Source organism: Pinus tabuliformis, chromosome J (assembly GCF_031772625.1).
Source record: "Pinus tabuliformis cultivar Carrire ecotype Pingquan chromosome J, CPIR1, whole genome shotgun sequence".
NCBI lineage: Eukaryota > Viridiplantae > Streptophyta > Pinopsida > Pinales > Pinaceae > Pinus > Pinus tabuliformis.
Window position 1 is genome coordinate 599,682,864 of NC_142295.1, and position 17,987 is coordinate 599,700,850.

The 17,987-nt window shown below is 46.5% G+C and overlaps 1 pseudogene; it reads left to right on the forward strand.

Moving 5' to 3' along the window:
- The window catches only part of LOC149228400 (phosphoenolpyruvate carboxylase-like), a 146,478-nt pseudogene that overhangs the window by 59,415 nt on the left and 69,076 nt on the right, over positions 1–17,987 (forward strand).

Below are 17,987 nucleotides of genomic sequence, written 5' to 3' on the forward strand. Positions count from 1 at the left end.
TTCCTTCACTCATTCGCCATACTTTCCCAACTTGCCCTAATTTCTACATTTTTGTGCAACATTGCTTCCTTCACCTTTGAAAAAATCCAACTATCTTCATTACTCCTGAGCTTCATTTACAAGGTCCCAAACCCCTTAAAATCCCTATACATCCCTCATTTCCACTTCCCCACCATTTTTCCACCTTCAACCCTCTAAAAACCACTTTTGACCTGTTCTTGTAGAACTTCCTGTAGATCCCCTGCAGCCTTCTTTAGAAGTTCATGCGAGTGATTTTTCGAAGTCTAATGGTGGTGGAAATCTCTAGAACAATGCTAGAGACTCCTTAGGTCCTCTCCACACCTTCCCGACCTCTTGCAAATGCCCATTCCATTTCCTTTCGCTAATAAACCTCTACACAGTCACAAATAGCTAAAACACATGCATAATAATTCTGCATAAAATTGCTCAAAAATACAAAATGATGATTTCTCCATATTTTCCTTTAGAAATAACTTAAACACATGCATTTTACCTTTTCAAGATTCAATGGCATCCAATTTAGTAGTTTACATCTCTTTTATTTCACAAGTAGGGTTAGTCGATAAAATTAGGGTTTGCTAGGGTTTGCATTTCCTTTCAGCTTTCATCTTCTTTCTACAAGTAAACTAGCCTCTTTTGAGTTAGCTTTCATCCGTCATAGTTAAAAGCTTCTTCTAAGAGCTCATAGAAGTTGGCTTAAGCTCCTAGCGAACTTGTGCCAGCTGATCAAGTGACAGCCTGCAGTAAGAGCTAGTACTCGTGCATATAGCACCATCACTTCTAAGTTTGTTATGAACTACCGGGTTGATAAAAGTAAAGTAGGGAGTCGTAGGAGTTGCAGCATCAATGCTGCAATACTAGAGCTCACCACCCTTTTGGCACCATTGCCGGGGAAGCGTCAGAGTATTTTGTGATTACTGATTTTCTTCTATTTTCTACTGCAACCTTCTGCTAAGTAGGTTATTTCAGCAAGAGTAGAGTAGTTGTTTCATTTCAATTCTACAAAAGTAGATTATACATTTTTTTCTTCCATTTCAATTCCACAATTTCATTTCAGCAAGCATAGATTAGACATTTCCTACTTTCATTTGCGCAATTTCATTTCAGCAAGCGTAGATTAGCTATTTCCTGCTTTCATTTCAATTCTGCAATTTCATTTTAGCAAAATATATTAGTCCTTTCCTACTTTCATTTCAATTCTGCGATTTCATTTCAACAAAATAGATTAGTCCTTTCCCATTTCAGTTCTGCAATTCCATTTCAGCAAGATTCATTTCAGTTAGTTGCAATTTGTTGTTCAATCAATTTCAGTTTTGCAGGTACAAGCAGAGAAAAAAACAAAAATCAACCAAAAAGATTTCCTTTCATGCCTCGTAGGAGTAGAGATAATTCAGAAAAATGTTTTCACAAAACCCCCACTACTTCACATAGCCAACCTTCTCTCTTCTTCGGTGGCTGTAATCAAGAAACACCCTTAGGTAACAGCCAGACATATTTGAAGAGCCTATAGGGGAAGAAGAAGAAGAAACCCATTCCTCTGGAGCCCATGGATGAAAACAAAAATGTTTGGAGTAGTACCTTTTCTTCCAACTCATTGAAGGTGAAATTGGAAACATGTGGGAAAATTTCAAGAGCGAGATGAGGCAGATGCTTGCCATGCATATCAAAAGATATCGAGAGGAAGCAGAGAGGGCTTTGGCCATATTTTGTCCCAAGTGCACTAGAAAGCATCCTAGGAATGAATGTCCATTGCACTCTATAGAAGCGTGTTTTGTTTGTGAAGAAGACCATCCTACAAATCAGTGCCCTTCCTTGCCTGAAGTTAAAGCTTCTTATCAGAGGGCCAAAGGAGCCACTGAACCACTCTATTTCATAAACCAAAAGAGGCCACATGAACCCAGACCTTACTAGCAAGAAATGCAAGGAACATCCCAGACTTATTACAACCCCTATCAAGCCACTTCCATGACTTCTTGGGGTCCCCCTATTCATCTTTCCTGGTCCACAGCCCCTCCTTGGTCGTATCCATCTTAATATCATGCTCAACCAGCTACTCATCCATTTCACCCCTATGCTCAGCCACAGCCTCAGTGGAATGCACCTCATCAGGGGTGGAGGCCCCAGTACAACTCTCCTCCCACTCTTTTGCCTCCACCACCTGCTCAACCGTAACCATTACCTCCTACTCCTCTAAGGCAACCCCAAATGCCTGCTCAACCAAACCCGAACCCGAATAACAGAAAGGCTCGGAAAGTATATAGTGGGGAACCACCATTTCCAAACCCGCACATTGGAGTAGCTCAACCCAATTACAATGCTGAGGCACAACATTTCCAAACAACTCCTCTTGAGCTCAATGATATTCGCCATAGCTCACAAAAGGTATTGTAAAACAGAGTTTATATTGATATCATTGAATGACCACATCCAACCGAAGATGCAAGAGAAAAGATCAAAGAACCATGGGCTGCACTTGACAAAGAGAAGACAACAAAATCCGAGATCGAGAGACCTCCCTCATGGTTACCATTAAATCCTCCATGTATTCAAGAGAAAAATCAGCAAAAAGAGGAAGATATGAAGGTCATGGTAGAAAAGACATGAAGAATGATCCATATCAGCAAAAGGACCAAGGACATTATAGCTATATTGTGATATGATTCCAGACGGTCGCTAAGTTGTAGCAGTACTCTCTTCCTCAACTATGCTTGATCCCTTCAAAGTCAAATCATTTGGTCTCTGAATTCCGGATACCTGTAAAAACATGCATTTCAAGCCTCCACATCATTTTGTCTATCATCTCGATGTGCACATGGCTCCAGTGGAAGTATTCTTATACTTGAAAATGATTTTTTTTTCAAGTAGGGTATGGTAGAAAAAAGAGAAAAAGGAAAAAAATGAAAAATAAGAGAAAAATAAAAATCTAAGGCGAAAACCTCCTCAGAGGCACCTCAGATTGGCTCATTGATTGAAAACCTCCATGAGGCAGTCAATGGGTTGGAAAGAAGAGAAAATAAAAAGAGAATAAGTTCCCTCGGTGAAAACCTCCCTTGGAGGCACCTAGGGCAGGCAGTTAGGGTGAAAACCTCCTTGAGGCGCCCTAGTTGTTTTAAAAAAAAAAGGAGAAAAAGAAAAAGAAAAAAATGAATTTCTAGTTGTATTGTAGGTTTATTGGAGAACTTTAGGAAGCAGCAGTAGGTGCCAAGAAAGCTCTAAAACCAATAACAACACCTATCCTACCTTCCCTCACCCTTCTCCATCATTTTTGACATTCTTTCCACCTCACTGTGCTTCTTTTCTAAAAACTATGTTTTCTACAGAAGGATCCTATAGAAATTATAGAGAGCTAGAAATGGACTTCAAAAGTAATTTGGGGAACATAAGAGCTTCATAAAGGGTTTATAAATCCCACTGCAATCTTCAAACCTCTCTCCCATCAATTCCAAGTCTACATTATAGCCCAAGATCATTTTTTTTCTTACTGTGCAAAAACTACAGAATGCTCTAATATAAAAATACATAGAGCAGAAATTTGTTTTTTCCCTAACTTGAAAACCATGCTGTTGGAGAGGTAAATCCCCTCTACGGATAGAGGCGATCCCTACTAGCCCAGCAAGGGTCTAGCAACAATCAAACAATGCTGCTATGCATGTTCCTAATTACAATTAAACAAGAGGTAAAGAGCACCTACTTGGATTCCAACGCTGTTGTTTGACGAAGAGATGCCGCCTTCGCTCCTTCGCTTTGGCTGGTCACGATCTTCCGCGATCTCCGCGAATAGATACCTGCACACACGAAGAGGAAACAAACACAAGTGTGAAATCTAATAAAAGCAACCATACATCAGTCAGAAAAGATGTAATTCACATTTAACCATTGCATAGACAAATGAGAATGGAACAATAATAGCAGTCATCTATTATTAATCAAACAGAGAAGAGTACAACCAAATGTTCTGACGTCGGTAACCTTCTCAGGAGGGGCCAGTCAGCAAGTGTCCCAAGCATTCACCTTTGGAAATGATTCTCCCAAGACAAGCAACTCTCTCTCTCTCACACAAGCAACACAAAACAACCTTCCCTAAGCAATCAATCACTTCCACACCTAGCACACCAAATACCTATAGTAGCAGCAATCTGAGCACTATAAGCTCTATACAATCCAAGCTATTCCAAAAACTAGCTGCTCATGGTAATGGTGGAAGTTTATATAGGAGAAGGAGCCTCCTAAAAGGGTGGAAGGATGAGCTTATCCTCAAGGGAAGTGGTTGCAAAGGGTCGAACAGACATGCCATAGAAGGGAGTCGATACTCACAAAGCCAACAACCAAGCCTGGAGTTATCTGGAAGGCTGGTTGTTGGAACAAATTCGCCCAAACAGGATCAGTGCGGATTATAAGGTAACTGACGCGCTGTCGCCGCGCCTCAATAACTAGGAAAGTCATGTCAGCGCGACCCAATACAAAGGAGAGGTGCGCTGGCTCATGAAATACGACCAGCGCGGAAAAGTGATGTGCTTCCGCGCTGGCAGCGCACTGAATACACTACGAGCCGCCAGTCATCGCGGATATTTTAGAAACAGACGCGCTGATGAGGAAAACTTTGGAAAAGTGGGTTTTGGGCCAGTTCAGAAGGCATGAACTTGATTATTGTGAATTCCTGACACAGTAGGGTCACTGACAGGGAGACAGTGACAAATTACTGTGTAACAGATGCCCCTAAAGCATGAAGACCGAGAGAGTGGGAGGGGTGAAATGCTTTACAAAACTCGCCGAACTGGAACACCACCAGGAAGGACCGAATATCTCTGATAATCAAGTACATGCAGTCTAGGCATGGGCGCAGCCATCCGAAAGACATGCGAAAAGGTCTGTGGAATGGACGCAACCACCCAGCTAAAGAGACCAGAATAATGATAAGGTATGGTCGCAGCCATCCATGAAGACTCAGGTATGGGCGCAGCCATCCATCAATGAGTCATGTAATGATCATCCACAAAATCGCAACCTGGACCATAACAGACAGGGATCCAGGGTCTTGCGCTCCGTCCCGACCTGAAGAAAGTACAAGTTCAAGCATGTGAATACATGAGCTAGAGTCGAACATGCATGAACATCGTCTGATTACCAGTCAATGATGAAAACTGTTAACAGACGCGAGAGGTACCACCAATAATGACAATGGCCCTCAAGGTACTATAGGTACAATCCGCGGCATGTGAATCAATGAGCTGGTGTCGAACACCCGCAGAATCATCCGATCGGAGGACAATGATGAAAACCTCGCATCGAACACGAAGAACCTGCCATTGAGGCATGCAGGCTCATGGCACCTGAAGGGAGTCTCTAGGTCACCTTCCCGGATAATGAGCTGAAGTCGACAGGAAGTGACCTTGATCAAAGGTGGGCCATAATGTTTCCCACATCATCGACACGAGACAAAGGTAACATGATTTGTGTGAGATAGCAGATGAGGTTGTATTATTGCAGAGGTCAACTTCTCTTGAACATATCGGCGGCACTATAGCGGATTTGGCAGTATTTGACATCAAATGAGCAAAGGGTATGGTGACGATGGCAATGAGCAGATGAGAGGTCAAATAGGATAACCCAAACCCACGGAGGCCAGTGAAAAACAAGATGAGATGGGCCCACCCAGACACGAAGCAGAGGAGTGCCATGTTCAAGAGCGACATACTGCCGACACGACTATGATTATAGTTCCATTTTCCCCACCATTCCTGGCAGGTACCCCGGTTATTTTTGGATGACAAGCTTGACGGGGATAGCATATGCTTGAGGAGTGTCATTTCGACAATGCCCGATGTCATCAAGTGTTTAACGAGCCTGACAAAGGAAAAACTCGGCGTCTTTTCTTATTTAGAGAGTCTGAAAAGACAGCGGAAAAGGAGACTCCAGGGGGGTCCTTTTTCGTACAGTTGTGTCTCTCGAGCCCGAAAAAGTATAAAACTATGCTCGAAAGAACCGCCCGACCATTACGATCGAGGAGTACTTTTCGTAAATAGTGCTCTCGACCCGAAAAAGTAAAAAAGTGGTCGGAAACACGTCGTTTTAGAGCCGATAACGAGTGCAAAACGACAAACACCCGACAATCTTTTTAAGTTACACGGTCGGAAAAAGAGCTTAAAAATGACCGCCTCTCGTTCCCTTTAACGAGATGAAAGGAGGCTCGGCCATCTTTTCTTGTTTCATGTCGGAAAAGAGCTCAAAGACGACATTTTTTGGGACCAAGTGATTTTAGGATCATTATGATTTTCACTGTTTCTGAGGACCTGCACAATAAAAAATACCCGCATAAATCCGTTCGACATGTTAAAAACATATTAAAACATGCATAAGACATTGACAGAAGTGCTAAATCCATGGTAAAAGCATGACAAAAACCCACATTTGCAAAATCTATAGTTAATTGAGCCATTTTTACTATAAATAGGAGGGTAAATAGTCATTTTTACCATTGTTACCATATTGAGCCTCTGAGAACGTTGTGAAGCTGTGAAGTTGACGGAGCAAATTCTTCCCCGTGCGGACACCATTCGGCGAACGGCTTGATCCAGGTAGGTTCCCCTTGCCATGCGCTCCATTTTGATTATATTTAGCAAAATTTTAACGGTGGAATTCACCCATTTGGGCAAATTTTTTGAGCATGGGTGCGCTCTCGGTCAGCGCGGATTTCCCGCTCAGGACCGTGCTGAACGATTTAAAATTACACGTACCAGGATTTGGGTCAGCGCGGAAAACCCGTGTTCTTCCGCGCTGACCCAATGAAAAAACAAAGGGGCGCCATTTTCAGCGCGACTGTTTTTAAAACAGTCGCGCTGGCGCGGAAAAATATGAATTTTCATAAATTGAACGTAAATTTTTCCACCAACGACGATCTAATATTTTTTCATGGCTTTGCAGGGCACAATGTCTTTCGTGTGGCAAGAGAGAGCTCATGATAACGAGGATATAGTTGCATATGGGCTTGCCGAATGCCGGAACGCAATGCGGGCATGCGGTTTCCTAAAGTTCTTCCTGACTCCGCGCCTGAGGGCGCAACCTGACTTGCTGGAGTTCCTGATCAGAGCTTGGAACCCAGTAGATGGGAAATTCACCATCCGCGGGCAAGATATCGAGTTTGATGCCTCGGATATCTATTTTTTGACTGGTTTGTCGCGCCGTGGCCAGAGGCCCATCCTGGAGGGGCAGCAACCCAGCGGCAAGACTCTAGACCAGCTGATGGCTAGGGTATGCCCAGGAGCTGAAAAGACACGGAGTGGGAAGGTTGATATCCCGACAGTGCGGGACATGCCTCTCTGCACGATACTCTTCCTGGTGACACGGGTAGCGGGTTCTTTGGCCAACCATGAGGCCTCGAAGAACCAACTATTGTTAGCTCTGGAGTGCCTACAGCCCACCATCTTTGACTGGGCGACTGCTGTGACTGCTAGCATGAAGAGGCAACTAAGCAACTGCCGTCGTGGAGAGACGAAGCAGTTCGCCTATGGGTCACTCCTTCTGCCGCTCATGCTGGAGCGGGTGCCAGTTCTACAGCTACAGACCATGGCTGTGGATCCACCTAGAGGTCCCAGGGAGACGAGGGCCAGTCGATGGGCCCGGGTCATGCCACGTGGAGGTGGTGGTCACCCAGTATCTTGGGGAGTGTACTTCAGAGAGTGGCTGGAGCGCCAGGTTGTCATTGTGGAGGATTGGCCGTATGCCGGCATGGACTTCCGCAATGATCCAGACATGCCACTGCCTGCAGGAGAGCATTGGGATGATGGAGGTACGTCACTTGATCTCATTTTAACATTTTTGATGTTTTTGGTTTTTTTATGTACATGTCTAAATAAATGTCACTGTATGCAGATGTGGGACCTGCGAGACCCGTGGGCCTAGCCCTAATGGCACGGAGAGAGGGACCAGACGCTGGAGCCTTGGCCTTGGTTCCTCCAGGGGTGGATACATCGGAGACTGTGGCCCGCAACCTTGAGGGTTTGCTGGAGGGAGTGCCAGACTACCAGGGGGTTGAGGAGGTCCCTATAGAGCACCAGATCCACACAGTGGGGGTGGCACCCAGGCTGCACTACCTTTTGAGGCGGGTGGCACGAGCGGCTGTATGCTACAGAGAGCATAACCCAGCCCACTAGTCGCCTAGGTTTACTTCTATTGTTGTTTTTGAGAGACATGTGTCTCGGATGTATTGAGAACAGTGACTCTATTTTTGACATATACACTTATTTTTGAGCGCCTCGGTGCGCCACACGATATATATATATATATACATACCGATTTTGGATGGATCTTGTTACATATGATGATGTTTTGTTTATGTTATGCAAATGTTCAGTACAAATGTGATCTTAAGTATGAATTGCACAACACATGACCCATATATTTTAATGTTTTTAATGCAAGCTTAAAAGCACACACGCACGCATGCAAACTATGCTTGAGAAAATATCTTATTTACACATGCTTTACTCTATTATGCTTTCTATGTCTTCTTGTATGATGTTATCTATTTCGCAAATGTCTGTCTAACACATGATTTGCCAATGCATCAGTCAACGTGTCTAATCGTCTCGGAATATGTTGATATGTGATATAGTCAAAATTCCTTTCTAACAATCTGACACGTAGATACAACCTTAGGATACGTTGGTCTCTGACGGAATATCGCCTGTTAAGTTGATGAACGACCAGCTGGGAGTCCAGGTTTACCATCATTGCTCGAATGCCGAGATCAACTGCTTCGGCTAGTAGCTCAATTACGGCACTGTAATCAGCAACATTATTAGTGGTATGACCGAGGCAGACTCCTTGAAGATCTAGCAACTCTCTGTGAGGATCATAGATCGCCCATGCCGCAGAAGACAAATTGCAAGTACTACGGCAGGCACCATCAGCGAAACCAACATAAGGTGCACTAGACATCTGCACAAGAAAGAGAAAACACAATAAGAGGCAAACACGCCTTCACACCAAAGCAAAACATGAAATCATGCACACAAAACACACTAAACACGCGTATGTACAAACTGAGTGCACGAAGTCATGCATAATATTTCTTCAGATACAGCCCGTTGCGGGGCTTGTCAAGAGGATTTCCTTCGTAATCAATCAACTCATATGCGCCCTTTTGTAAAACTCTTTTCACGATATAGGGACCTAGCCACATGGATTCGAGTTTTCCTGCCCCCAGCTTATCTTTAGCTTGATCGTAGAGCAGTACTAGATCTCCCTCAACGAAGGAACGAGGATGAATGTTTTGGTCAAAGTGAGCCTTGACTCTCTTCTTTTACGCTTCGATAGCCAGAGAAGCTAAACGACGAGTCTCGTCTAACCGTTCTAGGTACAGAAGCCGTTCCTCCACCGGAGTGGTGTTGGGAAGCAACTCGACAGTTCAACGAAGGAATCTCGCACTCGACAGGAAGGGTGGCCTCCAGTCCATAAACCAACTGAAATGGAGTGAAGCCAGTGGCGTCCTTCACAAAGTCCGGTAGGCCCACAAGGCTGGGAACAACATCAGATGCCAATTAGACTTGTGCGTATTGACGGTGCGTTGAAGCATGGTGATCAAAACTTTGTTCACGGCTTCGACTTGACCGTTAGATTGTGGATAGTATGGTGTCGAACTATCTTGACGCAAGCCTAGTTGGGTCGTTAGTTCCGTCATCATGTGATTTCGGAAATGCTTTCCGTGATCTGTGACAATAGCCTGAGGGACTCCGAAACGAGTAATGACATGGTTGAATAAAAACTGCGCCGCTGTGTAACCATCTTCGTTTAATGTAGGCATCGCTTCGGCCCACTTGGTGAAATAATCCACAGCAACGATAATGTACCCATGCCCCCCGGCCGAACGAGGGTTACAGGACGTGTAATCGATGCCCCCTTTGGCAAATGGACCTACGGTGACAACAGGGTGCAGTGGTGCAACAGGTGCACGCATCTTCCGGTGGTAAACCTGGCATTCATGACATGCACGTACAGCAAGGATGCAATCCTTGAAGATGGAAGGCCAGAAATAACCAGCACGGAGGATCTTCTGGGCGGTAGCATATCCGGACATATGGCCGCCACAAGCGTCGGAGTGGCAGTCATTCAACACCCGCTCAGCCTCCTCGAGAGTCAAGCATCGGCGGAGAACAGAATCAACACCGAGGCGGTACAGGGTATCGCCCAAAATGCGGTAGGGTTGAGCTTGGTGACGAATTCGTCGTCGAGCATCTTTCGATACATTCGGATGGAAGGAAGATGTCTGTAAATATACGATAATGTCCCCGTACCATGGGTCGAGGGTGCTGATGAGAAACAATGTTTCATCCGGGATATGCTCCTCCGAACGAGATGGTGCAGAGTGAGATGGTAAGGAACAGAGCAGTTCAGCAAAGACCAGAGATTTCTTAGACTTGGCCGCAGTGAATTCCAAGTCGAACTCTTGGAGGATTACAATCCACTTCGAGTATTTTCCCCCCAGCAGCTGACGCGACAAAATGTAGGTCATGGGGTTGCAATCAGAGATCACGGTCGTTGTGCGCAATAGGATATAATGCCGGAATCGTTGGATGGTGCAGACAGCTGCCAATGCCAACTTCTCGACATATGCGTAGCGAGTTTCCGTATCCAGAAAGTTGCGACTAAGATAATAGATAACGTGCTCGGTGCCGGCATCATCGTCCTGCACTAGAACCATGCCGATGGTGGTGTCAGCGGCAGCAAGATAGAGAGTGTAATCACGGTGGTAATTCGGAGGTCTTAAGAGCGAAGTTGAGACAAGAAGGTCTTTAAGGCGCTCGAAAGATTCCTGGGCGATAGCATCCCATCGAAAGGGTGTGTCTCGCTTTAATAACCGTGTGAAACCCTTAGCCACCTCGGCATAATTCGGAATGAATCGTCTAAGAAAATTAGCTTTGCCCTGCAAGCTCTGCAATTGCTGCAAAGAGGCAGGGGGAGGAAGATTCAAAATGGCCTCGACTTTGAGGGGATCCAGACGGATGCCTTCCCGGGAGACGATGAACCCGAGTAGTCGGCCAGATTCTACGCAGAAGACACACTTATGCGGATTGAGTCGAATACGATAGTGTCGACAGCGGAGAAAGATTTCGCGTAGATGAGATGGGTGGTCTTGACGTTTAGCTGAATGAGCTGGGAGGTCATCCAGGTAAGGCTGTACGATGTGTCGAATATCATGGAAAGCATACGACATCGCACGCTGGAAAGTGGCACCGACATTTTTAAGACCGAAAGGTAGCTTCTTATAAGCGAAGGTGCCCCAAGGACAAATGAAAGTTGTCTTATGCTGGTCTGCAGGGGCTATGTTGATCTGGTTATAACCCGAGAAGCCGTCCATAAATGAATAAATCTCACTTCCTGCACAGTCATCGATAAGCTGATCAATAAAAGGCGTAGGAAAGTTATCTTTTGGACAAGCACGATTAATATCACGGTAGTCAACACAGACCCGGATAGTGCCCTGCTTTTTGTTCACAGGGACTATATTGGATACCCACTCCGTGAGGGGAATGGCATAGATGAAACCAGCTCGAAGAAGCTTTTCGACTTCGGCCTTGATGGCTGCAGCCTTTCGAGGGTGCACTGGACGTAAGCGCTGACGAACAGGCTTAGCGCCTGGATAAGTAGGTATCTCGTGCACCACAATACTAGGGTCGATGCCGGGCATTTCCTCGTAAGACCATGCGAAGACATCACGAAATTCACGAAATAAGGCGGTATAAAGTTGAACTTCCTCAGGAGTGCATGTGACTCCAATGAAAATATTCTCGACAATCCCTGGTTTGACAGAGATGTCGATAGGCTGGGTCTGCGTGATGTTACCCATATTGCCTTCCGAAGACACTTGATATAGCTGAACAGGTGTTTGGAGAGGCGGAGATGGGACACATGAAGCAAACCGCTCCAGACAAGCGACCATTTCCGAATGTGGAGGGAGAAACGAAGAACGATGGTGGTGATCTAACCAAGGGAGTTCTTCGAGAGACATAGTCTCTATGATGGCCTCGTCGGAGGGAAATATTTCCTTCAGAGGATCCGAAGTGGCCTCATCACCCAGCCAAGGGAAATGATCATATGAATCAGGAACACTGCTTAGAAAAGCAGGTTCAGGAGGGGGAGCCGATGCAGTGACAATCTCGATGTAGTTGAGCTCGGCAGGACTCAACGGCATCATATCACCCCAAGAGTCTTCCTGATTCAAGGGAGGAAGAACCCATGGATCAGAACGCACTGAAATCATGTTGACAGGGGCGAGATTCGGAGGTGGGAGGGGAAAGACTCCCATTAAGGAGGGATCTTTGAATAATCCAGCACCCACGCTCACTAATGACTTGGAGGTATGTTCCACGAATGGCACATTCCCTTCAGAAGAGGAAGCAAAAAAGGACAGCTGGTCCACCGTGACAATTCTTCCTTGATGGGGGAAGCGAACGACACGGAACAAGGAGGAAGCCACGGCTTGCATGGCGTATGTCCAGCTTCGTCCAAGGAGGAGGTTGTAAGTGAGATTAGCGTCAACAACTTCAACCTCTACATCTACGGTTTTCCCTTCTAAAGAGATAGGCAATCGTGGGAGGATACCATATGGACGAGATTCTCTTCCATCGAAAGCTTCCAGGGTCGTAGGAGACTGGCTCAGAGCATGAGAACCAATAGCCTTCCAGCAAGCAACTGACATGATGCAGGTTGAGGCACCTTCATCAATGACTGTAAGATGGATCGTTTTGTCGTTGATGAGGACCTGTATAAGGAAAGCCACCTGATGAGGTAATCTCTGTGTAAAACCCTCGAGATCAAAAGAAATTAAATCCGAATCTGCCGGGTCTATGCCACCAATTGCTGATAGCAGGGACTTCCTCTGGGAGGGGCAGCTCTGGAGGACTTCTAATGCGGACATAGCAGACGGAGCCTGAGCTAAGTCCTCGACAATGCTATAGTGCTGGGCAGCACGAGCATTGGGGTTATAAGATGACTTCCTGAGTACACCTTTAGGAGGGGGTCGGGGGATCGTCTCAGTGCTGGGCCGTTCGATGTGAAGGGGACCAGAACTGGACGGAGGAGCGCTGGGGGGAACCTCCAGCTCTTTCCCGGCTGGAGATGGATAATCTTTCGCTCGAGTTGAAACATGGATGGGAATCGTTCCAGCCATGAACACTTGAGAACTGAACGAGGAAGAGGATTGGGAGGGATCTGCCACCTGATGCGTTTGCTGGGAAGGGAAAGGCTCTTTTAGCACAGTAGGAGGCCCCGGAGCACCTTTCAAAAGTCGACTAACCTCGGACCGCCTAGGGCAATCCTTGGTGTAGTGATCCTCCTCACAGATGAGACAAGGATACTTAGGCTTTCGTTTGGCTCCTTCCTCGGAGGGAGTTTTAGGAGGGTTCTGCTTGGGCTGTCCAGATTTATCTTTAGCCTTCCCTTTCTTTTTTCCTTTCGAGGATTTATCCTCCGCGGTGGACTGGACGGCGTTTACCTCGGAGGTAGTCCCAGAAATTGATTGGCCCTGAGGAGCATTTTCGTTAGAGGCGTTCTGTTTCTGCTTCCCAGGGTTCGCGGCCGATTTCTTAGATGACAAATTTACAGAACCAATGACTCCATCAACAGAAGGCTTCGGTGGAGCTTTGGGCTGTCCAGGCCTCGGGGCATCTGGCAAATACTCATACAAAGTACCTGACTGAGAGTACACTAAGTCGAGGTACTGAGCTCGCGCGATCGCTTGCTCTTCAGTTACACACGCTCCCATTGCGATATCTTTTGCAATCTTAGGGACAAAGGAAGTCGTGAACCAGTCGGTCAGGAGTTGATCAGGAATCCAGAATTTAATCAAGCGATGACGCCTTCTCCATTCATGTATATGATCAGAGATGTGCGTAGCCGTATCCTGTTTGAGAGACGTGAGAAGATGAGTCCCCGTCTCGTACCGAATGGGTAACTGAAAATGAGTCAAAAAGGCCATAGCCAACGAGTTGAAATCTTGAAACATGCCACGATTCAGTTCGATGTACCACTTAGCAGCTGAACCAGTGAGAGTCCTCTGAAAGAGGCGAAGCCGGATAGAATCATCAAGCCATGAGTTGGATGAACACCAAAGGTGATAAGTCATTACATGGGCCTGAGGGTCTTCACCGGCTTTGCCATCAAACTTTGGACAGTCACCTGGTATTTTGGTTGGAACCAGTGGCCAATACGGATTGTGCAAAATAGGATCATTTGTTAACTTGGACACATCAGGCAGTTCCAACGTTGCTAAGAATGGTAACTGCGGGTTAAAGGACATTTGTGGCTGCGGATTCGAGGCGACATTAGGGTTCCAACCAGATGGTGGTTGCCCCCACGAACTCTGTCCGGATGGACCTGGCCCAAAAGGGCCTGGTGCGTAAGAACTTTGTCCCGATGGACCTGGCCCAAAAGGGCCTGGCGCATAGGGAGCTTGTCTGTAGGGGTTCTGTCCGTACGGATTCTGGCCATATGCGGACGACTGTCCCTGTGTCTGCCCCCCATCTCCCCATGTATTAGCAGGTTGCCCCACAGGTGCACCATACTGATAGTTTTGATAAGGAGTGACCTGTGGTTGCTGATAATTTTGATAAGGAGCAAATTGATTTTGCCCCTGGGGTTGCTGGTAGCCATATGGTTGCTGGGCCCCATACTGAGCCTGATAGGGAGGCTGCGTCTGGTAAGAAGGTTGATAACCCGTTTGAGTTTGAGGCCCAGAGTAATGTCCTTGAACCGGCTGGGGTTGAACCATCTGTCCCAAAGGTTGACTTGGTTGGATTTGAGATGGACCTGGTTGGCCAGCAGGATGGACTTGCTGGGTACCAGGTTGTCCGTGCACCACCAAGGGTTGTCCTTGCGGAACGGATGACTGAGCTGGCCGGATAGCTGGTTGACGCTGAGGTTGGCCAGCTTGTCCAGATGGACGAATAGGGCGGACAGCGGGTTGACCTTGCTGCATAGAAGGTTGGCCCGTTTGCCCCCCAGGGTGAACAGACTGAGCAGAGGGCTGGGCTTGCTACATAGCGGGCTGCCCTCCTTGGTGCATAGGCTGAGCAGAGGGTTGGCCTTGCTGTATAGCAGGTTGCCCCCCTTGCCCAGAAAGGTGCATGGATTGAGCAGAGGGTTGACCTTGCTGAACATAGGGTTGCCCACCCTGCCCAGAAAGATGACCAGACTGGGCAGTAGGTTGGCCCTGCTGTAAGTAGGGTTGCCCCCCCTGCCCAAGAGGATATCCCTGCTGGACTGCTGGTTGATTTTGAGGATTATAAACTGACCTAGTTTGTCCAGATGGGTACCCTTGCTGGAAACCGGGTTGGCCTTGTTGAATGTAAGGCTGCCCTGGTTGTCCAGTTGGGTAACCTTGCTGGGTACCAGGTTGCCCTGGATATCCAGTAGGTTGACCTTGATATGAATACGACGGACCTCCAACGGCCGAGGGTTGTCCCTGGTAGGGTTGTCCCTGTGGGCCCCCAGATTGTCCTGGGTAAGGCGGGCCATAAAGTGGTTGCCCTTGAGGGGTTTGCACATAAGGCGGCTGGCCTTGATTGGGTGGTCCTTGAGGCTGTCCGGGAGGATCCCGGCGCCCATGAAAAACATGAGTAACGGGGTCATACGTAACGTTCAACGGTTCCTGGTTCTCCTCGAAAGGACGATGAGGAAGGACCGAAATGTTCTCGAGGTACTCGCCGTTCGCATCATAATAAAAGAGTGGACCATCGTAATCTGGGTCCACAATGGGCTGCCCGTGGGCATCATACGGCCCTGCTCCTGGAATGCCACCAGGAAAGGGCCCAGCTTCAGGGTTTACAGATGAGGATGCTGGTACAGCACTGATGACCGGAGTCGAGCGTGCTACACAAACGGTTGGATTGGTGGGAACTGAGGTAACGGGCGTGTTAAGCCCTGAAGTAAGAGGTGTACTAAGAGGTCGCGAAACAAAGGGTCCGGTGGTGGCAATAAGACTAGGATCCCATATAGTCGTAGAAGTAGTTCTAGCAGCTATCCTATCCCTCATTGATTGATATCGTGGAGGGAGTGGAGAGGAAGCCGGGATCGGAGTCTCAATGTCCGTCACCACGGGCGTCTCACCTGTGCTGGAAGCTGTCTCATCCATGGGGGAAGTAGACATTGGAGACGACATACCGAGAGGAGTACGAGGGGTACGAGGGGTATAATCGCTGTCAGGCTCCTAGATAGGATTCCAATCTTTTATGTAATCTTCGTCGCCTAGGGCACGTACGTTGATAGGTTGGATACTCGGAACAATGGGAAGAGTACCGCTTACAACTGGTACCTCTGGAGCAACAGAAGATGGAGAACCTTGATCGCTTGGACCGGGAGTTGACGGGTCAGCCAGGATGACCAGACCCCTTAGAAAACCTAAAGGAAACTAACGATAAAGACCCTACTCAAAACTAACGCACACAAGATCTAATCAGGTGATGTTATTGTGGCCGAATTAATTTTTAAGACACAAGAACCAAACTTGACCTTTTCATGTTTCAAGAGTCGAGAAAAGGACGAAAAGATGACTCCAGTCTCCTTCGAATATTTAATGAGCACGAAGTGACAAGACGCTCACAGGCACCTTTTCATTTAGGGAGTCCGAAAAGGATCAAAAGTGACTGCTCTGGAGACTCTAGGTATAAGGTTTACCAAGAGACCCGTAAAAATGCTTATACACCTCAGCAATCGTATGAGAGCCAAGGATTTTCTGTACTGCAGTCAATCTTCCCGAATGCTGTGTTCGGTGCGTTACGGTTCACAAGGCGGCAGACTCGGCTTCCTATGGATAAAGTATAAAAGCCTAGTGGGGTCTCCCTATATACGCGACGGTACGTGGGAGCGCAGTCCGTGTTAGACCACTATCGAGTCACAGAAGGAGGGATCACCCAACCGTAATGTGAAACAACAGTGACTATGTTTAAAGACGCCGGAACACGTCTCTAACCTAGACCTCTAGATGTTTGCGTTTAGTTCCAATGCGTTTTTAGATTCATTCGGTTCATTTTATAGTTGATCTTGAAATTAAGTTTCGATTTCAGGCTCTATCGTATGTTCTCTCACAATTACCTAGATGCAAACTACATGCCAAAGAATTTCATTTTGTTCGATGAATTCTAGCTATGAGAAGGTAGAGAATTTTTGATCAAACAAAACGAATACAAGAAAACAAACAACTTAATGCAGCTAAAAGCAAGGAAAGGAAACTTTTTCTTTTGAAAATGCAAATCAATGAAATGTTCTTTTCCTTTTCAATTCTCAAAAGCAAAGCTACTAGTTTGATTTTCTTTCAATGGCACAAAGCATCTAAATGAATTTGGAGGAACCGGAACACCAAGCAAATCACTTAATGAAAACACACAAAGTTCCCAAAACATCCAACAAAGGCTTCCAAATCAAAAGGAAGAACTAAGTTCCGCACGAGCTATGTGATCTAAGCTCGGCAAGACAAGCAAGGATTCAAACAAGGAGGAAGCGAAAACCACTCGGAAACACAACCAAAAACACTTCAACAATCACTGAACAAGTGCAACAACAAATCTGAAGTTGGCTGGTCAAACAGGAAAACAAGATCCCTATGGAAGGCTTGACACACACACGGCCACCAGATGCCCTAGGGCTAGAGTGCGAAATCAATGGAGAAAAGCAAACACCCGGAGGATAAGAGTCCCAACCAGTCAAATAGAGATTCAATACAATCCAGCAGCTGTAAAAGTGATGGCGGAAACACAAACCAAGCAGCGAAAGCAAAGAGGAAGGTGTTTGCAAAACCGAAAAACGAGAAAAAACGAAACCTTGTGGAACAAGACTTCGCAAACAAGCAACTCAGAGTTCAGGTAATGAAAAACAAGTCACAAACCAAGTGGAGAGAAGAGGGGAAAGCTAAAGCAACAAGTTCAGGAGGCTAATCTGGACAAAAATGAATTCTACAGGATCAGCGCGGGTAG